Below are 25,738 nucleotides of genomic sequence, written 5' to 3'. Positions count from 1 at the left end.
GCTTATATTTAGGTGTGTAAACTAGCTGAGCCGAGTCCGAGCTTGACCAGGCTCGAGCTCTTTTTCTAAAGCTCGAGCTCAGCTTGTGAGTTGTTTTTCCAAGCTCGGAATCGGCTCGTTTATTATTTATTAACGGGTTTATATACGCTTTTTTATTATTTTAATATATTTTGAGAAAAAAACTTAAGCGAGCCTAAGCTTGGCTCAAGCTTGTTTTGTACCTTAAACGAGCTAAAGCTTGGCTCGATCTAGCTCGAGCTCGGTTGTGAAGTGTTAACACATAATAAAAGTCCAAAAGGGTAACATTTATATACAAAAGGCTTGGCGAGCTTAAACGAGCTTCTCATACAAGGCTTGAACTCGATAACTAAATGAGCTTCATTTGAGGCCTCGAGCTCAAAAAATCTTTGCTCGTTTCACGCTTTTTTTATTGATTCGAGCTCGACCAGCCTGGTTTGTTTGCACACTTATTTATAATTTATGGTTGTAATCGAGCCGAGTCGAGTCAAGCTAGGGTGTGCTCGAGCTCAAACTTAATTGAGTTCGGCTCGTTTTCTTAATCGAGCTGAAAAACCGAGCTCCTTTAATTTTTTTAATTTTTAACTTTTTTTTTTTTTAATTTTTTGTTTTACAAATTTTGATATATAAAAGACAAAAATTAAAATTTTAACATGCATGTTGTATAAATTTTATAAACTAGAGAATTTATAACTTTATATGTTTTACTTTTGTTATTTTTTTTATATAAGGTTTTAGAGATCGAGCGTCATAATATATGTATAGCTTTTATTTATTTATTTCTTGTATGCTATTATTATTAGATATTAAAATTTAGGGTTACATCTAAATGAGCCAACGAGCCAAGCTAACGAGTCAAGCCAAGACCGAGACATGAGCCGAGCTCATTTAGAATCGAGCTTTTTTCGACCCGAGTTTTTTCGGGTTATTTTCGAGCGAGCCTCGAGCCTCGGACATTTTGAACAGCCCTAATTTATATTAAAGTTTGGACATACACCGTAGATTACTTTAGATCTTAATTACATTACAAAAGCTACAAACATAGATTAATCTAGATTAATCATTAGCACCTTTTTGCTTCACATATTTTAAAATATTAATTATATTTAATAATCTTGAAATATATATGATTCCATTAGTATGATCGTTATGATTTATGTTCACATAATATATATAAATGTATGCGTGTGGGAGCACATTCTTCATAAACTAGTAATCCGTGGTCTCCATATTGATATATTTATAATAATTTTTTGGTATTTTATTTCTAAATCAAATTTGTATAATATATAAAATATGTATTAATGAGGTTACATGACAAGGTACATATATACGACTGTTGAAACACAGGTTTGGTTTGGATTTTATATGCCTCGTGGTTGTCATATTATACTTAAAATGGCATGCTACTTGTGTCTACACATGAGGATGGTTTTATATTGGGATTGCTTAATTTTGTAGTACTTGGATTAGTAAGCTAAAGGGTGCTAAGTCTTGCTTATTTATATATTTTGTTTATTTATTTTGTTGAATGACGTTTTGTTTAACTTATGGGAAATTGTGAGAAGTGCGAGAAATAAATTTAGACGATTAATCAAGAAAAATTTAGAGACCACTTTCGGCGCAAACATGAGCGCCTATTTCATTATTGTTTCCTTAAATTCATTATAAGTCATACTATAAAACCATTCTAATTTTTTTTTCTAAACGACCAATGAATAAAGTCATGCTATCCTGGGTAACCCAGTGGCAAAAGGTGACCTCATACGCCCGCGATCGCAGAAGGTAGTGTGTTGGCCAAGCTCGCCATCTTCTGTTATGGGGAAAACCCGCCGCCAGAATGCCCACCGTAATAAAACTCGGTTGAGATCGGATTCAACCTTAAGATCTTACAGCCTCAAACCAAGTCTTCACTTACTCTCCTACGCCAGATGAGCTAAAGCTCATTGGCATAAAACTGTTCCAATTAATTAGTGTTTTACTACTGAGTTATAAATAAAAATATATCCATAAATGAATTATTATTATTAATATTAATATTAATATTATTGTTATTATTACTACTACTACACGGGAAAAGGGATCATATGAGTGATGTTATAATTTAAAAGATAAATAGTCTAACCTAACTAGCAAATGCATATTTTTTATATAATTGCATAAAACTTATATATATATTTTGTTAGTGTCATCATATTGATTTTTGGGGTGATTAGCACATAGTAGTTAAACCAAAAACTATATTTGTTTGTTTGAATATATTGACCTACTAGCTCATTGCAAGTTTGAGTTGTTAATTCGAATATTCAAGATTTGGAAGGTATACATCTAGTTTGCTCCATAACTCAAGCAATAAAGTTGACTAAATAATAATATTGATATTGAGATATATATAATTCCAATAAAAAGAAAGATATAAGTCATGTATTATGATTTTTGAATGATGGATAAGAAACGTTGAATATGTGTATTACGGATGTGCATGAAACTGAAAATAATGATCTAAAACCGAAAAAATCAAGCCGATATAGCCGAACTGAAACAAAAGTTGATGGTTGGATTGGTTGTATATTTTTCGTAAAGACTGGACTTTTGGTTCGGTTTTAATTTTGTGTGTAGTTCAAACCAAAAAAACAAGCCTAGATTATAGATTTTCTTTTGTATTTTGATTTTTAATTAAATTATAATAATTTATTATATATTTTAACCCAAGTATTTTAGCTAAACCCATAACAATCAAGTAAATTAGTAACTAACAAAAAAATTTAGGCATGCATGTAGTCATTATTTTTTACCAACGTACTTTTTTCATCCGAAATTCTCAAGCCCAAATGACAAGACTGAAAAATTCGAAACCAACTAAAAATAGACGGTTTTTAAAAACTTAAAAACCAGAATTTCAGTTTTAATCCAAATTAAACGAATCAAACAGATCCATACTCATCGCTAACTTGCATGTATATGGTCTAAGAAACACTAATTCAGTGCCTGGTAATGGCTTAGACTGAACGTAGTGGTGAAATGGAGGCGCTAACAATGCTAACGTGGCAGCCAAGATTGTGTTAACCACCACTACAGCACTTCCTTTTTGGCACTACTTTCATTCTACGCCATAGCCTTAACGGGCTTTAATTGGTGAGGACATTTAATGCATGCTCCATATTTACATAATTCACTCTTTAATTGGTAACTTCCTATATATTTATTTTATATAATTTCTTATATTTCATTCCAGAATTCTCTTCAATTTTATAAAAAATGAATCAAGGACCCAACGAGTTACTTTCTAAGAGATGGATGACAGTGATAATCGAAGTTGTTTGAGTTAGGGTAAAACTTTTAGTCGAGCATGACCAAACATTTATAATCGGTTAACAAATAATTGATCAAAAGAAAGCTGACATTTATTGGATAGTAATTGCAGTTAGTTAAAACCACTACACTTAATCTGGTAAAGGCTTTAGTGAATTTATGTTTGACTACTTGGCGTCTACGTGTCATTTTAACTAAACAATTAGTTAAAACCATTACACATGGTCTTAGAATTGAGATGTTCTTTTATATGTGTGTGTGTGTGTGTATATATATACACACAAAGCTAAATAAAATTTTAAAAACACTAATATAAATAGATAAAAAATAAATTTTGAATTTCTATATTATAAGTAACTTAATTTTCATTTTTTTTTCTATTTAACATGATCAAACATCAATTTTTCCACGCTGCGTTACTCAATACTTGTATCGTGTTTACGAATAACTTAAAATAAGCTATTAATCAATAAAAAAAACAATGTATGAGGTCAGGTAACCATCGAGGAAAACAATGTGCAATATTAATATAACTGACGAATCAATGAATTTTATAGTATTAACTAATTATTTTGAATCCGTGCGTTGCGAGAGAAAATATGATGAGAACTCAGTCGGTATTGATTTCATTCGTTACAATATCGTCATTCCCTATAATAAACGAAGTTTGTGCTTTCTTGTTAGTTATAATACTATATTTTCATGTCAAACGTATGAGGTGTTTTAATGGGCATTAAGTTTATTTATTTATTTATTTTAATAGAAAAAGGCCATGTTATTTCAAAGGCTATAACGTTATTAGTGATAAACTATACATAATGTCATTATCAAAAGGTTTACTTTGTGCCAAAAGAAATGTGATATATACATCATCTTGCTATGTTTTATCGCCACCTTATGTGGTTTGACATTTAGCTTTGATGGGCAGCAAAGTTAATATTATATTTCACAAGAGTAATATGTCACATTTAAACAACTAGATCTTGTTTGATGTCTACTTGACGTTTTTAAAATTTAAAAATAAGACATGCAGATAATTTTTGAAATGCTTTTTACCTTTTAATATGGTGGCACAAAGTATTGAATACTTTCGCTTTAAAACAATTATATAAAGGTTTGTTGGATTTTAATAATCCTAATTGACTTATATTGACCGATAATAATTCATATTTATTTTATCGTCATTGGCGGTCCCAAATTTAAAAAAGTTAGCCCCCAATAGTCCACCGTTAAAAAGGACTTAACAGCGTTATACTTTTTCCCGAATTTCAAACTCTTGTTTTAGGCTTTTGTTTGGAAATAAAATATGAGTCGATTGATGTAAAACTTAGCTCGAAACGGTGATACAAATGACTTGATTTTAATTAATTGTAAGTTCAAACAACTGAATTGAAGCATTGTTTCGTCGTTTTGGAGCACCGTTTCGAACGAAGCTTTACATCAATTGATTCGTATCCTCCTTCCGATAAAAAACCTTAAAACATTAGTTTGAATTTCGGAAAAAAGTATAACGCCGTTAAGTTATTTTTAACGGGTAACTATTGGGGGCCAACTTGTTTAAATTTAGGAACCGCCAACAACGATAAAATAAATAGAGATTATTATTGTGACATTTGAGCCAAAACAAGGTACACCTCAGTACGTATTTACCGATTAAGCAAATAAACGCCTTTTGTGTAACAAACGAACGAATAACCGAATGGGTTGGATTATGACCCAGATATCTCGGGGGGGCATCTATAAGTGATATACGATCTATACAAGCTAAAATATTAGAAATATGGTCTTAGTTTGATAGCAAACAAGTTAAACGAAAACATGCTCGTTTAACTACCCGCTATAGATTTAAACGCAAAAGATAGTTACAAACCTAGCATTGTATCATCCGTTAAGCCGAAAAAGACTTACCAAACACTTATTTGAAATGTTTTAAGCGATCCGTGAAAATATTTTTGATTTTTACAAACATATAGTATGTTTTTTATAATTTTACACAAAACTAGCTAAAAAACACTCGTTTTCGCGCTGTTTAACGCACCCGGTAAGTTTTTCGCGTCAAAAACCGAACCCGAACTAAATTTGGACTGGGCTTTTCGTTTTTGGGCTTGAGAAACCAGATTATTGGGCCAAAACAGCCCAAGGGGGAGGCCCATGGGTTCCGATCGGCCAGCCCACCCCCACCCCCCATTCTTTTTATAAAACTTGTTTTACAAGCTTGGTTATTCATTTTGGTTTATAAAAACTGAGGTCCAAGCAGCTACAAACTGAAATTCCAGAAAACCTTCAAACCCTAAGGTAAAGAGCTTAAATAAGTAGCTTTTGTACTTGTTTAACCATGATTAATACCATAAAAACATGTCTTGTTTACTAAAAATCATTCCTAACCATGTAAAAATCCTAAAAATGGTCCATAAACATGTTTTTATCATAAACACGGTAAGGAACCTGTTTTGATAGTTTTTTTGGCCATAAACACGGATTAAAGGGTTGAAACGGCGTTTTTCCGATTCAAAAGTTCGTTTTTGTGCACTAGCCGAAACCCTAAGTTAAGGGCTGTTATGTTGATGAAATATTGCTTGGTTTGTGATATAGGACTGGCACCTAGCTTTCTTAGAAGCACAAGAACCTGAAAACTTGATTAAAAAGTCGGAAACGAGCCAAACCCGCTAAGGTAATGCCGAAACACTCGCTTACGGGCTGTTTAGGATAAGTTTAGGATGTGCATATTTTTAGGACTTGAAATTTTTCAGGGACATCAGGGACCATGTCAATGAGTCCCTGTTCAAATTTGGTAATTTTTCGACCATCCGAGAATATTTGGCGAATTTATTACCGAATTGGGACGTTTATTTGGGAAAAATAGCTAAAATACTTCAAAAATTATGAAAATTTTCTGAGAACTCAGATTTGATGTATTTTGATCACATATGAATTTTGAGATCATTTGGAGAAGTTTAAAGGTATTTTTTTTATATGCGTTTGTATTAATTTTTATAGCCGAATTTGGGCCGAAAAGAATATTGCACGAACTTTTTACATTCTGGAATTGATACAGGTTGATTTGGGATATGATTTGAGCATTCAGGAATTTTTGTGGAATTTTTGGAAATTGTTTGGGGTAAACGAACGATTTTCAGGCGAAATATAGCTGATAAAATGAATTTTTATAAATTAATAAATCAGTAAATAAATTCCAGAAATATTTTTAAAATATACATATTTTAATTGATAAGTGGTTAAATTTTCATAATTTAATGATTAACGGTTAATTAATTATGCTAATTTAAATATTAAACAAATTCAGTTTTTATAAAAACCGGCAAGTTCGCAACTAACGAACCTGCGGGAATATCAAAACACCAAGAGTGATCAAAAATCATATTTTTGGACTAATTAAGTGAAAATGAACTTTTCCATGAGAAACCTGGACAATCTGGATGGATTGTGCGCGTTTCTTCTTAAATCAAACTAAATAAACGGAAACGGACCCCGTGGCTAATCTGGGACCCTAATAGGTGATCCTTCTTTAAAACTTAATCATTTTGTTAACCAATACATTTACCCAAGCTTATTTTCCCATAACTGTTTTCTGAACACGTAAACGAACAACTTGGCCCAGATGGGAAAAACGGGAATCTGAGCCAAGTTCGGTTTTAAGTATTAGACATTGAACAACATCACAACCTAAGCCTGTTGCCACTTTCTGGGCGTTCCAGCTACACCCAGATTAGTTGTAAGACCCCGAACCCGGTGACCCTACTTTAGCGTCGGATTTACTCATAAACACAGTTCTTCAAATCAGAGTTTATTAAAACTTTTCGCGGAATATAAAACATCAATCATTTGTTAAAAAATATTAAATCTTTTTTTTGATACCATAACACAAAACTTTATATTTAAAACATCTTTACTTCTTTCTTCAGATGCCAGCCGTTCAATCCATGCCGTGTGTCATCCTCATGCTAATTCTATAATCAGCTCACCTGCGTGCATACTAAAAGTCAGCTATGCTGAGTGAGTTCTAGTTAATCGAACGCCATACAATACATACACATACACACATATCCGTAGATACATATCCATACTTCACTAGTTACCCTTCTGTTCTACATACATACTTGCTACCATACATACATACATATCTACAATCACTAACCTCAGTCTACCGAGAGTACGTTCATAGTTCACCGTCTATACCTGTACTCAAGGTCGTGAACACGTACAAGGTTCGCAGTCCTTACCTATGTTCACCATTTATGGTACGTACAAGGATCGCGGTCCTTCCCTATACCATAGTACATCCACAACACGTACAAGGTTCGCAGTCCTTCCCTATGTTGCAACCTAATTCATAGCACGTACGAGGTTCGCAGTCCTCCCCTATGCTACAAAATCAGCACGTATAAGGTTCACAGTCCTTTCCTATGCTGAAATACATTCACAACACGTACAAGGTTCGCAGTCCTTCCCTATGTTGCAACCTAATTCATAGCACGTACGAGGTTCGCAGTCCTCCCCTATGCTACAAATACAGCACGTATAAGGTTCACAGTCTTTTCCTATGCTGACGCCTATTTACATTACGTATAAGGTTCGCATTCCTTATCTACGTTTACATATATCACCTACTTCACGTATAAGGCTCACAGTCCTTATCTACGTTTACGTATATCATCTACTTCACGTATAAGGCTCGCAGTCCTTAACTACGCCATCACCAGCCGAGTCTATGTCCGACAGAAGCTAGAGGGATTTGCCATCCTAACTTACTATGTCGAACGTAGAACTCACATGCCATTCGTGTACCTATATACTCATACTTACATTATAACATAAGAACACTCTAGGCATTCTTTACCTCATTCATTTAACAACCATACCCCTTGTCGTTACGTGCAATATCCGAAGATCGTTCACGCCCCGACAAGTATTCATTTGAAATATTCATACATCTTCGATATATAATATTCGTACCTTTATTTTTAACCTGACAGTACGCGCAATATCCGAAGATCGTTCGCGTACCAACAAACAATCATTCATATCTATCACACATATCACATATGACATACACTTATCACTTAGGATAAATGTATTAATAACACATCGAGTATGCACGCAGCCCCGAAAAACATAACAAGGAATGGGGCTAGAAACTCACCTGAATTCTGCTTCTTTTTCTGATAGCTGTAAATCCCTTCTCTATCTGAGCTCGGCTGACTGTACAAGTTACACGTATCAATACTCGCCTGATCTAATCTGGTGGCCTAGTATTAGCTTACTTTAACTTATCGCTTGATAATTTATTTTCTAATCCAACTTGGCTTTAGGCGAGGTTAACCCTCGGGCGAACTTGGCTTCAGGCGAAGTTAAGCCTCAGGCGAACTTAGCTTTAGGCGAAGTTAAACCTCAGGCGAACTTAGCTTTAGGCGAAGTTAAACCTCAGGCGAACTTAGCTTTAGGTGAAGTTAAACCTCAGGCGAACTTATCATCAGGCGAACTTAAACCTCAGGCGAACTTGTCATCAGGCGAACTTAGCTTGCAGGCGAAGTTCATCAGGCGAACTTAGCTTGCAGGCGAAGTTCATCGCTTGAAGGCGAAGTTGCCCAGATGAAGGCGAAGTTGCCCAGATGTCCGCTGTTTCGGTTTCTGATCAACATTTCGGGCGATTTTAACACCCTTGTTAAGGTTCAATACCACCCACTACACTTCCCGACCATTTTTGGTCGTTTATACACTAAAAGCTCGGATCTTTAAACTTCCAAGATCAAGAATCATACCTTTTGAGCTTGTTGGATCTCGTTTATCTTGGTATCACCACTAATCTTTCTCTTTTACCCGGACCTCGCTCGATCCTTCCTTCTTTCTCGGCCCGGCCGGCGGCGGTTTTGGGTGTGCTTGGTGTGTGTGTTAGGGAGTTTGGTGAAAAATGAAAGATATTTTGGGTTTAGGGGATATTTATATCCCTGAAATCCCATGGACCTAAGGCCCATTCTCATTTAACCCATCTCTATTAATCCAAGTCCATAACCCACATCCATTACCCGACACTAGCCCGACCCATACCAACTCCTATTCTTTTATTTATTTCCTGATAACCCGAGTAAACTTTCCCTCTATTATTAAGTAATATAATTAATATTATCTTGAAATTTCGGGATGTTACAAGTCTTCCCTCCTTAAAGAGGTTTCGTCCCCGAAACCTAACTTATTCCCTATAAAAGGAAAAATTCTTATATTTACACGCTTTATTGAATTGCCTTCGCTTTCTGAGTTATCCTTCTTACTTCCGACTTTGCAGTCATCGAATGGTGGTCATGTGTTTTAGCTATTTAAGGTAGCTTGTCCATGAGACCCTCGATGTACCACAACTCATCTCATACCTCCAAGGGCTTCGATTAGTACTTTTAACACTATTGTCTAAAACAACATTTCATCATAACATAATAATCATTCATAACCTACTCAATATATTACACGTCACTGATAACCATAAGTTTTAAACCTTAACACACAACAAGTTCTTAAGCAAAAGCAACTTAATAAAACCATTGCATGAACAATTATTCTTTCATCAAGCGTTCCTCTCTGCAGTTTCCCCAACTCTTTATCTTTCCGCACCTCCCGCCCCTGATTCCTTGCAATCCCTAGCCATGTGGTCAGCTTTTCCGCATTTGTAGCACTTTGGACGATCAGGGCAGTCTCGAGAGTAATGCCCACCCTTTCCGCACCGATAGCACCTGTCTGTCCCAATTCTGCATTCCCCCGGGTGCACTCGCCCACACGTCTTACACGCATCCTTGTTCCCAACCTTGGCCTTCCTCTCATCAGTTGTTGTCACCATCTCGCCAGACCGCTTAGCAGAGGTAGCCCATTTCTTCTCCTTCTTTTCCCCCACCACCACATCGTCCTCAGCCAGGTCAGCATAAACCACTTCTGCAAGTTCAACAGCAGAGTCAAAAGTAGCAGGTTTATTTGCCCTGACCAACATGCGGACTTTTTGTGGCAATCCCCTCACATAACATTTGATTCTTTTGACCTCAGTGTCAACCATATCAGGCACCAACCTAGATAGTCGGTTGAATTCAGTAGTATACTCACGATGCGTCATCGTACCGGCCTTTAAATTCAAGAACTTCATCTCCGTCCTTTCAACCTCGGCATCTGCGCAGAACTTTTTCATCACCAACTCCTTCAGATCGTCCCATCTCAACGCCTTGATCTCATCCCTAGTCTTTCTCTGCTCCACACCTTCCCACCAATACATAGCTTCTTCCTCAAATGACTGAGTAGCATAACCCACAGCTTGGTCGGGAAGGCATTCGCTAATGCGGATAACCTTGTCCATTGTGGCTATCCATTGGAGAGTAGCGATTGCGTCTCCCAAACCAGTCAGCTTTGGCGGGTCGCATCCTTTGAAGGACTTATAGTTGCACCCACCTTGGCCTCTTCTCCTGTCATCGACTTTCACAGACTTATCCTCACTCGAGGCCCCTCTTTCTCCTTCCCCATCCTTCCTACCATCACCACCCGCCCCTTCAGCAGTTCGTTCACGGCTTCCAGCAGATCCTTCGGGATTCAGGTTCTTCACAGCAGCAACTACAGCTTGAACAATGGCTGCTTGAACTGCAGGGCTAAGTTGAACTTCTTCGTTGTTGTTCTGGTCTCCTCCGGCGGCGCTTCCTTCATCTTCGGTGTGGGAAGCTTCTTCTACCGAGGGTTGCCGGACAAGACGAGGCCTGCCACGACGTCCAGTGCGACCCCCAGTTCCCACAAATTCTCCAGCTCCAGCCATCAGTATTCTAAAAGGGACAACACAAGCATCCTCACTCAAGGAACTATATAGTACAAGGATAGCAAGGCTAACAGGTAATAACAGTGGCCAGCTGTGACTAGCTGATCACATTGCTTTCCGTGTCCTATACACTTCCCTTTATGAGTCTCTTTGTGCTGGTTCTACTTAAGCAGTTAATCACATCAAACAATCAATTACTTCTATCCTTATCGTTCACATATCTTTCCTTTCTCATTAACATATATCATTTAATCATGCACTTTACCTTTACTGATCTTGCTTGAGCGACACATGGCATTCTTGAACTGGCATCTTCTTTCCTTTCTTACTTAAATCCCATTCTCTGTTCGAGTCTAAGCATGTAGGATGCTTAAATCTCTCGAACTTATGCTCTGATACCAACTTGTAACGCCCCGAACCCGGTGACCCTACTTTAGCGTCGGATTTACTCATAAACACAGTTCTTCAAATCAGAGTTTATTAAAACTTTTCGCGGAATATAAAACATCAATCATTTGTTACAAAACATTAAATATTTTCTTTGATACCATAACACAAAACTTTATATTTAAAACATCTTTACTTCTTTCTTCATATGCCAGCCGTTCAATCCATGCCGTGTGTCATCCTCATGCTAATTCTATAATCAGCTCACCTGCGTGCATACTAAAAGTCAGCTACGCTGAGTGAGTTCTAGTTAATCGAACGCCATACAATACATACACATACACACATATCCGTAGATACATATCCATACTTCACTAGTTACCCTTCTGTTCTACATACATACTTGCTACCATACATACATACATATCTACAATCACTAACCTCAGTCTACCGAGAGTACGTTCATAGTTCACCGTCTATACCTGTACTCAAGGTCGTGAACACGTACAAGGTTCGCAGTCCTTACCTATGTTCACCATTTATGGTACGTACAAGGATCGCGGTCCTTCCCTATACCATAGTACATCCACAACACGTACAAGGTTCGCAGTCCTTCCCTATGTTGCAACCTAATTCATAGCACGTACGAGGTTCGCAGTCCTCCCCTATGCTACAAAATCAGCACGTATAAGGTTCACAGTCCTTTCCTATGCTGAAATACATTCACAACACGTACAAGGTTCGCAGTCCTTCCCTATGTTGCAACCTAATTCATAGCACGTACGAGGTTCGCAGTCCTCCCCTATGCTACAAATACAGCACGTATAAGGTTCACAGTCCTTTCCTATGCTGACGCCTATTTACATTACGTATAAGGTTCGCAGTCCTTATCTACGTTTACATATATCACCTACTTCACGTATAAGGCTCACAGTCCTTATCTACGTTTACGTATATCATCTACTTCACGTATAAGGCTCGCAGTCCTTAACTACGCCATCACCAGCCGAGTCTATGTCCGACAGAAGCTAGAGGGATTTGCCATCCTAACTTACTATGTCGAACGTAGAACTCACATGCCATTCGTGTACCTATATACTCATACTTACATTATAACATAAGAACACTCTAGGCATTCTTTACCTCATTCATTTAACAACCATACCCCTTGTCGTTACGTGCAATATCCGAAGATCGTTCACGCCCCGACAAGTATTCATTTGAAATATTCATACATCTTCGATATATAATATTCGTACCTTTATTTTTAACCTGACAGTACGCGCAATATCCGAAGATCGTTCGCGTACCAACAAACAATCATTCATATCTATCACACATATCACATATGACATACACTTATCACTTAGGATAAATGTATTAATAACACATCGAGTATGCACGCAGCCCCGAAAAACATAACAAGGAATGGGGCTAGAAACTCACCTGAATTCTGCTTCTTTTTCTGATAGCTGTAAATCCCTTCTCTATCTGAGCTCGGCTGACTGTACAAGTTACACGTATCAATACTCGTCTGATCTAATCTGGTGGCCTAGTATTAGCTTACTTTAACTTATCGCTTGATAATTTATTTTCTAATCCAACTTGGCTTTAGGCGAGGTTAACCCTCGGGCGAACTTGGCTTCAGGCGAAGTTAAGCCTCAGGCGAACTTAGCTTTAGGCGAAGTTAAACCTCAGGAGAACTTAGCTTTAGGCGAAGTTAAACCTCAGGCGAACTTAGCTTTAGGCGAAGTTAAACCTCAGGCGAACTTATCATCAGGCGAACTTAAACCTCAGGCGAACTTGTCATCAGGCGAACTTAGCTTGCAGGCGAACTTAGCTTGCAGGCGAAGTTCATCGCTTGAAGGCGAAGTTGCCCAGATGAAGGCGAAGTTGCCGAGATGAAGGCGAAGTTGCCCATATGTCCGCTGTTTCGGTTTCTGATCAACATTTCGGGCGATTTTAACACCCTTGTTAAGGTTCAATACCACCCACTACACTTCCCGACCATTTTTGGTCGTTTATACACTAAAAGCTCGGATCTTTAAACTTCCAAGATCAAGAATCATACCTTTTGAGCTTGTTGGATCTCGTTTATCTTGGTATCACCACTAATCTTTCTCTCTTACCCGGACCTCGCTCGATCCTTCCTTCTTTCTCGGCCCGGCCGGCGGCGGTTTTGGGTGTGCTTGGTGTGTGTGTTAGGGAGTTTGGTGAAAAATGAAAGATATTTTGGGTTTAGGGGATATTTATATCCCTGAAATCCCATGGACCTAAGGCCCATTCTCATTTAACCCATCTCTATTAATCCAAGTCCATAACCCACATCCATTACCCGACACTAGCCCGACCCATACCAACTCCTATTCTTTTATTTATTTCCTGATAACCCGAGTAAACTTTCCCTCTATTATTAAGTAATATAATTAATATTATCTTGAAATTTCGGGATGTTACATTAGTTATACAGCCCAGTTTAGTATTGAGATTATGATAATATTAAAATATTAATATTATTATAATATTGATTATAAGAACTACTGATAGCGGACCGAACAAACCACGAGCTGATACAGTACTGAATATCTACTAAACCATGAGTTTCATGACCCCACTCTTAAACTGTTTTACGAACTTTTGGGGTGAAAAGCATGTTTGCTTATATCTATATACTTATCTGAAACATGTGATGATGTGAATTATCTAAGTGCTAACACACGAAAGTCCCCACGATCACAGTGATTAACTTCGAGCCGGTGGCTTGTGAATAGTACTATTGGTTTGGCAAACCCAGGCGGGGCCAGCATGGGTGCTGAGACATTATCCCGTTTGCACATGTCCATATTTTTACGAACCAGCTATGTAGTGTTAGACATAGCTACCGGGGCATGTTGTGGGCGGAAAGGGGCCACAGTGGTTGATTGAGCGTGGGAAATTGAGGCACGCAGCACGAACAGTCCAGGCTTCACTGTAGCTTAGTGTAACACCTATGCATTTTCATGCATGAAATCACTAGTCTTTTATACTCGTATTTAATAAGGTCCATGTATTAGTTCACCATCTATATTATTATGGAATCATATATTATTTATTTCTAGTTATTAATATTATTTTCATATGCACAATTACATGTTTCTATGTACATTTAGTTATACATGGTTAATCGTTAACGTGACACGTTTAACCAGGAATGCCTAGATTTAATATTTGTCATTGTCAATTTTATCCTAAAGTAATTTTATTTATATCCTTAAATTCAAATTAAGAATAACCTTCTAGAATATTCTATTCTTGATCTCCAAGATTAGCCTTATCCAAATTTGAATTCAAGTCCTAGTCAAATTCTATCTCTAATTCATCATAATCTCTTCTCTAAACACCCCTATAAATAGAACTCTCTAGCACCCCTAAAATTCATTCCAAACCTGCATATTACAAAGCCCCAAGGTTGAAAATTCGTGATCATCATCCTCTCAAAGATTCACAACTCGTTTCCTTCCTAGTAAGTTCTAATTTCCGTATAATGTTTTGTTCTTTCATTCTGCAGAAAAACCTTTTATTTCAACGCTTAGATCTCGGTCATAATATATCCAAATCACGAATTTCAAAAGCCTAAATTGGTTCTTTATGTGTCTAGTATCTCTGTAATTTTTGTGTAAAATTTTATAAACTTTAAAAACGTTTTTATTATTTTTCTTTAACAAAGGGTCTTGCTAAAAATCCTAACATGTAACTTTAGCCTCAAAATGAATGTCATAACTCACTCATGTTTACGAATTATGACCCAATTTTTGGATATATTGTAGACCTTCTAATTATAAAAATTATCCAACTAGAATCTCCTCAATTTGTTAAAGTATCGATTTTTAGTTATTTTTCTACTAAACTGACTCAGAATCAGACCCCTCGGTAGTCTATGAATTTTATATTTTTTTTATAAACACTTAAATCTTATAAAAAATATACATGTTAAAAAACTCATACGGTTACAAGATATAAAATTTTCGTAATCTAACTCAAAGGTTTACTATTTTTAAAAATTCGTGTCTTGAACAGTAAACAACCTATTCTTTTCTAGAAAAGATAATCTAAAACCCTAAACCATAAAGTATCACTTGAAACCCTAAAATCCAATTGTACTTCCAAACAAACACCAAGTCTATAGATATTCAACCAAGGGTTCTGTCACCAAGGCTACGGCCTAAGGAAAAACCAAGTGGCGTGTCCGGGCGTGAATGGACCCACTTACCTTTTCCTGGGAACCTGAGGTCGGAGATTCTATTCCACCGAAATAGGGTCACATTCTAACAACTTTCTTGATCATTAGAGCTCTAAACAAAAGCGTTACAAGTCTCAATTCATCAACGAAGGTGAGTTCATAGCCCCTTTTACATGCTTTTAAACGTTTTATACTTCGGGGTGGAAACATGCATAATCAATTTGTTTTACATGTTATTTGATTCAAGCTTTATTCATGATATTCATTGTGTGATTATCACAAGTGTATACTTAATTGCATGTACAACCATTAACTTGTTAAAGCCCGTGGTAGTATGATGATAGATCTATTGGCCCGACCCGCCCACGCAGGCCTTAGGTAGAGGCTTGTGTGTTCAGAATCCGACGATCGTTAAACATTAAACATAATAGTCTAATCGTGGATTAGACGACTCGCTAAACGTGTCAGAGGTTTGGTTGTAATCACAAAGTATACAAAGTAACTTAATACATATGGATTGCTTTCAACTTAAAACTTATTTTATTAAAACCTATGTTCTCACCAACTATTTTTAGTTGACACTCTCGCATGTTTTTCAGGTATTGGAAATTTGTTTGTTGAAGATTACTTGATGCAAGATATAGGATTGCATGATTGGACCTAGATGACTATAAAACAATTCATTGTATCTCTGTATTGCTTGATATTAAATTAAATTTAACGACTATTGTAACACGTAGTATCATGTGCTATGAACAATCACCGTCTCACCTCGACGTATTCCGCCGTCGGTTGGGGTGTGACACTTAGCATAATTACATCACATACATCATTTACATACATACGTACTTATTTCATGATTACAAGTGTTGACTTGTGAATACTCATTATTGATTTATTGAAACTCGTGAAACTCACCAACTCTAGTAGTTGACCCGTTTTAAACTGCTTTTCAGGTATACCTAAATTGGAATGATTTGGTGATCTGTTATTTGCCCAAGGTGTGCGGTTGATGCTAGATGAATAGAAGCAAGCGCGTTAGTAGTAAGAATGTATAGTTAACGAACTAGTTTTGTTTGTACCACCTAGACTGTAAAACAATGATAGAACAAAGAAATGTAATATATTGTAAATTAGTTTATAATGTTTCTTTATAAACAATGTGTTGATACCAAAGGTGTCTGTTACATTCCCGTTTTACGCTTCCGCATTGTGCTAGTCGGGGTGTGGCAATTATCGACAATAGGAATTATTAAAATCCAATAAACCTTTTATAAAAGTGGTAGCTAGTTATTACTTACTAAATACTAAGCAATTATTGTTACCCATGAAAAATGAAACAAACATTCCGTAATAATATTAAAATATTCTGATATTTAACTTCCAATGTCTAGTAAAAATCTTCAAATTAAATTGTAAAATGATTAATTAAATTATTCATAGTTCTAATAAAACCCAAGTTGCTATAATGTTCAACTCTTTGTATTTAATGTTCACAAGAAAATCTTCAAAACGTGTACTTATGGATCTACTAACAGAAATTGAATGCGTAATACGCATTCAATGTGTGTTCCTGAATAATCTTATTTTTTAATTATTGAATCATTTTATTTTACCAACTTTAATGTTATATAATAATGATGTATTTATCGAATCAAATGTCATGGTCTAATAATTAAACATTCTGACTAGTTGATAATTTTACTGTTAGTTGGTAATTAATTTGTGAAAGGTTCCTGTAAAAAGTTTTATTAACGCCTAATTCATGTCAAGTAAACCTTATTGTTTTGAGAATTATTAATTAATGAGTTATAGGGAGGGATTTATGTTATCACAAACACAGACTAAAGCAAGTGTTGGATTCAAAGCCGGTGTTAAAGATTATAAATTACTTACTATACTCTTGAATATGAAACAAATGATACTGATATCTTGGCAGCATTTCGGAGTAACTCCTCAACCTAGAGTTCCGCCTGAAGAAGCAGGGGCCGCAGTAGCCGCTAAATCTTTTACTAGTACATAGACAACTGTATGGACCGATGGACTTACGAGCCTTGATCGTTACAAAGGCCGATGTTATGGCATCGAGCCTGTTCCTACACCTAGGTTTAGGGTTTAGGGACGGATGGATTTGATTGTATGTTAGACGAAGGGAGTTGTGTTATTATAATGTTGAGCGGTATATACCTCTTAAGACTTAAGAGGATGAGGAGTCTGACGTGGCATCATACGTGGAAGGGGTCACACGTGTGATACCCTTGGAGCACCGCCCCCTTCTTTATTGGTCACGCGTGACGTTAAGCTAGTGACCATGGTCTCTCTCATCACTCACTCTCTTCCTCTCTTTGTATTAAATTAAAAAAAAAATCAAAAATGGAGAATGAGGAGAATGGTGTATACCCATGGTTTAAAGGTGATGTTGAATGATGGGGAAAAACTTGACGTGTTGCAGACGTGACGAGTGAAGATAATGGTGTTGAGAAGTGTATACCCCTTAGCCTAAGAGATAACGGATAAATCAATACATAATCAATATTTGATGCGAATAACGAGTCACCAATCACAAATAACTAGCAACTGATAATTGATAACAAATCATGAATCAAAATCAAGTGATAACATCATGAATCACAAATTACATAAAACATATCAGAGACAACCAATAAATAAAATAATAAACCATCACCCAAAAGGCTTTTTACATTTTTTAAAAATCCTCAGATAAGAACTAATAATATTTAGAAATCATTATAAATTATATGATTACAAGTTAATACACTACAATTTTAAAAGGATGTATTAAATGACTATTGACTAGTAAATATATATTATAGTTTTTAATGATTTAAGAAATAAGGTACTCAATTTATTATGATTAATACATATATATGTGTATTTGGCGTTGAATAAATGTGCTTACGTATTCCCATCCCATGTTTAGCAAAAACTTCAAATATAAACTCCCTCTATATATAGTTGTAGGTCAACGAACCAAGACTAAGTTACAGTTGGATACAATTCTAACCTTTCACCAGTTGTCGACATTAGTGTTCACCATATACTTTCTTCAATAGTTATAAAAAAACATACTTTAATAACAAAGAGAACTCAGTAACAATAATATGCGATAGTTTTTCTATAATAAGTTCTCATATAACTATTTTTTAAATACAAATATGTTAAGTCTACAATACATATATGATATATGAAAATAATATATATGTGAACTAATATAGAATATATTTAAGTTGTAACTTCTTGAAGTACCCTAATTTGCTATATATTTTCCTTCAAATGTCTTATCACCATTTAAAGATATATTCCAAAAAAAGAAACAGCTAAATAGATTTTGTCAAAATAGTTTAACTACATATATAAAATGCTTGTGTTTTTTAGTTTGAATCTAATATTTGTTATGTGAAATTATAAGTCGGTTTTGTTGACGATTGTCGGGGGGGGGGGGGGGGAATTTAGTTAAGGCTCTCGGGTTTTTATTGGTGAAGAATCAATCGGGCTGGAGAAAACTTGACTCGGGAGGAACAAAGAGGGTAATTTCAAACTGTACGATTCTTTTTCGTGTTTTGATTCTCTTGTTAATTTTTGGTGGCCATATTCGTTGTAACTCCGTAGACGGCTTTGCCTCGCCTACATGTTTATATATACACACTTTAGTTAGTCGTTCAAAAAACAATGTGAAAATAATCTGAAGTGCGAATTATGTAATTAGATCAGGAACAAGACTTATACAGCCATACATTTAATTTTTATAATTTCCAAGAAAAATCAACCCTAGCGCATGTTCTTTACATGGATCTGCACCGTTACACGCATCTTTAATTATTCATTCACAATATTTGTATTTGTATTTGACTTTGATTTTTCCTCTAGTGGACTTTTCACAGCTATCCCACTTGTATTTCTGTTTAACCATATTTATTATTATTATTATTATTATTATTATTATTATTATTATTATATACACACACAACTATTATATATACACACACAAAGAGCAAATTGTATGTTATTGATGTCAAACTCTCAACCTACAATGGAGATAGATAGATCAAATCTTGATTCAGAAATGGAGTGTCCACAAGATTTTAGATGTCCTATATCCATGGAGCTAATGAAAGAGCCAGTGATCATCTCCACCGGTGTAACATACGAGCGAAAAAGCATCGAAAAATGGTTCTTTAGCTACAAAAAGAAGACATGCCCAGCCACAATGCAAAGCATACAAAACTTTGGTCTTACTCCTAATCATACCCTCAAGAGACTCATTATTGGATGGCAAAATAGTCATTCACCATCTACATCTACATCTTCTTCATCGTCGCCTTCGCCTTCGTATAAGCGTGATGAAATGGTGTCATTGCTCAAGACCCTCGGGTCGAGTCCGTTTAAGGTAAATTGTTTAAAGAAAATTAAAGAAACAGTTGAGTTAGGAGATGAGATGAAGCTTGATTTTATAATATTAGGAGGGTTAGATGTGATTTTCCAATTAATTGTGCAAATACTAGTCGATTGTTCGGATTTCATGGTGTTTAGAGCGTGCGAGGAGGCATTGGGTGTGCTTCAACATCTTCATATAACAGAAGAACAAGGTAAAGTAATCGAGTTATTGTTGAAACCCGAATGCATGAAGTCCATGTCTATTATTCTTCAAAGGGGAAGTAAAGATGCTAGGGTTTACACAATAACAATATTTAAAAAAGCTAGCAAAAGCCAATTTTGATTGGACATTTATTGTGAATGAGCAAGGGATTGGTATGTTTAAATCCATGTTGGAACTCGCATCCGACGAGATTTCAATGAAGGCGAGTTCATCGGCTTTGCAAGTCTTGATAAAGATTTTGGATTCTTCGAAAAAAAGCCGGTCAAGGGCCATAGAGGCGGGTGCAATGTGTACCCTAATCGAGATACTACCAGACTCGAACCGATCCAAGTGTGAGAAAATATTGCATATAATTAAATTATTGTGTGAATGCCCGGATGGGCGTGTGGCATTCATCGAACACCGCCTAGGGATCGGTGCAGTATCGAAAAAATTGTTTAATGTGTCGGAGATGGCTTCAAAGATATGCGTGAAGATTTTTTCGTTAATATGTTGTTTCCACCCGACCGAGAGGGTCTTGGAGGAGATGATGGTCTACGGGGCAGTTAAGAAACTCGTCGTGTTGTTGCATATGAGTGGACCGTCGTCGATGAAGAACAAGGTGTTGGATATGTTCAAAAAACATGGTAATACATGGAGTCGCTACCCTTGTTTTCCTAGTGAGTTGAAGGAATATTTGTGTTTGAATCTTCAATAATAATATTAACAGGCATGTTTGATTATAAGTATAACCCTTGTCTAGTAATTTACACATGTAAAAGTATTGTGGAAAGAAGTTACGAAAACTTAATAGTATACAAAACATTTACCATGAGTTATTATAAATTTATAATACTAGGGTTTAGTTTTTTTAGTTACTGTTTTAAATATTTAGTCTTATCATATTGGTTTGAACTTTGAAACCATCAAGTATTGTATGATTTTATATTTTGTTGAAATATTTAAACAAGAATTACATGTAAGGTATGATATAAAAGTATAATGGTTTTGCTAGACTTAATTTGTTGTTTTGTGTAGTAGAATCTTGAAAAATCTAGGGGTTGTCGGTTAAACCGTTAAAGCAACACAATTTTCAGGATCAACATATCTTAGCTTTCACACAATCACTACTAAAACTACATGTTTAAAATTCAATCTGAAAAATTTTTATTAGAATTGAAAATTTTCTCAGTTTCCATCGCTGTATATTTATAGGGGTCGATCGAGATTTTTACACTATAATGGTATTAAAAAGAATTTCATGGGTGACCCGACCCCGTGTCACAAAGGTAGGTCCACTAGTGGTTAAAACACTCGTAAATGCTCTTTTGTGATAGTGTTAGAAGTGACGATGTGTTCCCAAGTTAATAAATAAAAGAAAATAAAAATAATGAAATTAAAAGGAGAATAAAAATATATAATGTAATTTTGTATTTTAGAGTTTGAGGTAAAGAAAAAAACTAAGATTTTATATATTCCCGAGCAGAAAGAAGTTAAATATTTTAGTTTTATTTTGTAAAAACTAAACACAGAACTTATGATGGTTTAGATCAAAAGGTTTTGGACTTTTGGCACTGCATGTGTGACGTCATCAGGGGTAAGAAATAATATTTTTGTTTTACTATGGTTTTAAATAATATAAAATAATGAAATGAAGGTTCTTAAAAGCATATGGGGTATATATTTTTTTCGGTTCTTAAAAGCATATGGGGTATATATTTTTTTCACATGAAGTGCATGGAGAGTTATTATTCTGATGGGAGTAGTTGTGCTGCAACCCAATATATGGCCAGCCTATTGGGACCAATAATCACTAGAGTTGACCAAATAAAATTAAATATCATGTTCAAACTTTGTGCGCACAACTTTTGATAGATATACCAATTTATGATGGTGAGATGTTAAATATAAAATAGTCTAAATGTGACAATTAAACACTTAAACTTAAACTCATACAACTATACAAGTTACAACTTAAGATTTAATATTATTAATATAATGATGATCTACAATATAAGGTGTAATATATTAGAGTGTGTGGTTTTCGTTTATCATAGTTTTAATTTAATTTTAAATCTGTGATTTTCGTTACTCATGTTTCATTTCACTTGCAATTAAACCCGAAATCACTAACCTCGTTAAGTATGGTCATTAAATCCATCAGCGTGCCCCTCACGTGAGGGGCATTTTTGTCCTTTTTCTTCCTAAATAAACCCCAACCCTAATTCGTAAGCCCCTTCGCGTGAGGGTCTGAGGTGTATTTGGGGGAAAAAAGACAAAATTGACCCTCACATGAGTGGCACGCTGATGTTTAACGATCAGACTTAACGTGGTTATGGGGTCGGGTTTAATTGTAAGTGAAATAAAAACCACATGACGAAAATCGCAGATTTGAAACTATTGGACTAAAACTGCAGATTTGAACAAACCACAAGGACGAAAAACGCAGTTTACTCTAAATATTAATTAGTTATTTGGGGTGTTGCCGGGGGGGGCGGTGTTTATGGGCGGGCATGATGTCATCTCGGGCACCCAGGTTGTTAGGGCCGAAGAAAAATCTTCTGATGTGGAATAACCACCCCAATCATCTTGAAGATCAAAGAAGAAATTGAGTGACGTGTGAAAAATTTCGGGAGGCAACAAAGAAATTGAATCACCTTGATCGAAAACACCATCGCAAAGAGAAACAACAAGAATAGGTTAACTATCAAAACACCTATAAGCATTTAGTGAAGTTATTATTTACAATGTTGCTAGGGTATAGATAAGTAAATCCACTTGTTAAACATATTAACTTAAACTTGTATAATAGTGAATTAAGACATTGAGAACTTTATTTTTGTAAGTATACAAATTACAAATACTATATTTCATAAATGGAGTAGGATCCTCACATTTTACATTCATATTCTGGTTTTCTTAAAATAATTTAGAATTTTATAATAATCATGTAAAGACAAAGTAACTAAATTATTCCCTCAAATAAAGTTTAGATGAGTAATTACAAATACAAGAATAAGTTTTGGCTTTTTTCTTAAAAAATAGAATTCAAATATACAAAAGTTATGATGTATGATTACTTTAAAATGCTTAAAAACGAATAAATCGAAACTTCTCTTCATAAACTATTTTTTTTAAGTTAATAATTTTAAAGATCATAGTAACAATTATATCGAAACAGAAGGTAAACGGACAAGAGAATAACAGATCATAGTAAACTAATAAAAATAATTTTAAAGATCATAGTAAACTAATTAAAATATAATGTGTCAAAAGAATAATGGATAAAAATAATTCTTTACATATTTCTAACAAGTGATTTAAAATTTTTGAATTGATATCAATAAGTAATAATCACATGCATTATTAAGTGGATTTGAATTAAAAAAAAAGGTGTTACTTTTCATCGCATGTTGACACGACCCTATCATGCGACGACAAACAACTGTTTTTCTTAGTTGGCCTTCGTAAACAGTTAAAAGATAAGTTGAACCCGAAATTAAAAACTTTATGAACTCAAAACGAAATTAACAAATTCAAACTCTAACCAAGTCCTAACCACAGGGTGATCAAAATCTAACTGTTTGTACTTAAATTAAAAATGATCATATTAATATATTCTTAGACATTCAATCTTTGTTGGGCTTAGTCAGTCACGATCTCTACGTATCCCAACCTTCAAACGAATAAAACATAATCACCTTGATTAGAATTAGTATTAATTAAAAAAAGTTTATAAATGATTAGTTGACTTAATATCCAAAAATAATAAGTTTTTTTTGTTAAAACATTAAAAACTAATAGTGATGATGTTAATTTGAGAAGAAATAGGCTGGTAGCTGGCTCACATGTAATAACTTAGTTTGTCAACGAAAATATTACTTCTCAACCATTTTAGCAGGTCAACAAATTCATTTTACAATATAATATGTACATTTTTTATTTGTTTATTTAAATTAAAATTTTCATGAACATAATTGTATTTTATTTTATTTGCTGATATATAAATTTCTAACACGAAACTAAAAGAAAATTTATAGGTTTATTGTTTTTTAAACGGGTTTGGGTCATTTCAGCTTAAACCAGCGAACTTTATCTAAATGGTCATGCTCGTGTATGTTGGGACTTGGGTTTACAAGAAGACCCTTTTAACCCGCTTTTATAGTTTTTAAAATGTGTTTTATCATATGTGGGTTTTTTTTTTTTATAAGTTTTTGATTTGAGTTTATCATGTTGCTAAATGACAAAGCAAACAATATTGTTAGATCAAGCAACCATGTTTGTATCAATCCGTGAAGACATGTCACATTTGAGGTTCATGTGTCTAGCACGGTTTTCAAGTTGTTATTGATTTCCGAGTTCGTGTTGTATTTGCGAACACGACCCAGCGACTCAAAACACCACTATGTTGAGTTTTTATTTAGTGACAAAAATATTCAATTCAAGACAAAATGAAAAACTTACATCTCCAATGATATCGGCTCTTACACATCTTATTTTCATTGAGACTGTGTACTACAAGTATGAAAATATATGGATTCGAAATCAAAATATATAACTTTCAAACTAGTCAAGTTGCACCTGACCACTAAATGTGATTTGAAAAATCCATGGCCATGGGGACGCCACAAGTTACAGCTGGCCACTAAATGTGATTTGAAAAATCCATAAATATTGTTGAAGGCCATGGGGATGCCTGATGCCACCCATGGCTATGTCAACACCTTTCGGGGTGCTAAGGGGCGTTAGCACCATTATGCATGAGCGCCAAGGGAGAAGGCGCTAGCAAGTTGACAGGAACTAAAAGGGTGAAGAAGTTGCGACCAATAAAAACAAGGCATTTGGTTTTGGGTGGCACCCCCATAGGCCATGGCCTTCCACAACACTTAGTCTTAGGATGAAGAAAAAACAAATTAACATAATTATAACCAAAATAAGTGACACAATCTAACCCAAATTTTAAACAAAACAAGTTTTTTTGACCCCCGCGTTGTTGGGACGGTTGATTAACAGCAACGATAAAAGATATATAGTAAACCAACTCGAAGTCAACACTTTCGCAGAAGACAAACTTGAGATATTTACTATGATATGGTTTCTTTATTGGATCATGTGCAACAAAAAACACAACAATGAGACACGTAATTCAGTAAAACATCACAAAAACACATAACTTTGGTCATTTCATCTATCAGTTTCAATTTTGTAAATTTGTTATACAAACAACTAATTCTGCTATTACAACATCAACAAAGGAATGCCTAAATAGAAATCAATCTTCTATAACACTTCGAAATTATCTAAACTGATTCTAGTAATTCCCTCTCTCATAAACACTTCGAAATTAGAATGACTCATCTTTTAGGTAGTTTAGTGTAACCTAAAGCCATTGAAGTTTCTCTAGCGTTAC

At 35.1% G+C, this 25,738-nt stretch overlaps 1 pseudogene; it reads left to right on the top strand.

The window, feature by feature from the left end:
• The first annotated feature begins 19,776 nt into the window (after nucleotides 1-19,776).
• Nucleotides 19,777-21,046, top strand: LOC143611021 (E3 ubiquitin-protein ligase PUB23-like; annotated as a pseudogene).
• Nucleotides 21,047-25,738: the final 4,692 nt, after the last annotated feature.

This window comes from Bidens hawaiensis, unplaced genomic scaffold (assembly GCF_021521415.1).
Source record: "Bidens hawaiensis isolate Kalapana, Puna unplaced genomic scaffold, B.hawaiensis_p1.1 tig00002236_1, whole genome shotgun sequence".
In the NCBI taxonomy this organism is placed as follows: domain Eukaryota; kingdom Viridiplantae; phylum Streptophyta; class Magnoliopsida; order Asterales; family Asteraceae; genus Bidens; species Bidens hawaiensis.
Note: the sequence above shows the minus strand (reverse complement) of the source record. Positions and strands in the feature narration are given on the sequence as shown.